We start from the raw sequence: 619 nt of genomic DNA on the forward strand, positions 1-619 counted from the left end.
TGCTACCCGGAATCGAACCCGGGACCTTTGAATGAGAGGCCAACACCTTAACCTCTAGGCCACGAGAGCCCCCCGTAGTTGTAGTTGTAGTTGTAGTTGTAGTAGTAGTTGTAGTAGTAGTTGTAGTAGTAGTAGTTGTAGTAGTAGTTGTAGTAGTAGTTGTTGTAGTAGTTGTTGTAGTAATAATATCATTATTCAGCGCTCTGTATTGAGACAGGGTATACCGTGCTCAAGGATACACCCCAGCGGTTACTCAAAGCTTAACGTTGGTGTCCGATTCTGACCGTGTATTTCCCAAAAAGGCCCGTCACTTTCTTTTAAGATGAAAAATGTAATTTGTTTCTTATTATCTTCCAGATTTAGTCAACATTGTTTATAGAGTGTTCATTCTACTTATCATATTATCATCACCAATTGTAACTGCTATTTTGAACATGATTTTTCGGAGAACCCGTTTTGTCCCAAAAAATTCATTTTTGAATTTTGTCGTAAATCCTTCAACTATAAACCCCGAAGCAACTAAACTGCAATTGCACTGAAGAAGCTGGTGTTCATTTGTTTTTAACCAAACAAGGATTTTTTTTTCGTGTCAAAAAGAAAAAAAAATCACTCAACCCTT

The sequence above is a fragment of the Aplysia californica genome, unplaced genomic scaffold (assembly GCF_000002075.1).
Source record: "Aplysia californica isolate F4 #8 unplaced genomic scaffold, AplCal3.0 scaffold00514, whole genome shotgun sequence".
Lineage (NCBI taxonomy): Eukaryota > Metazoa > Mollusca > Gastropoda > Aplysiida > Aplysiidae > Aplysia > Aplysia californica.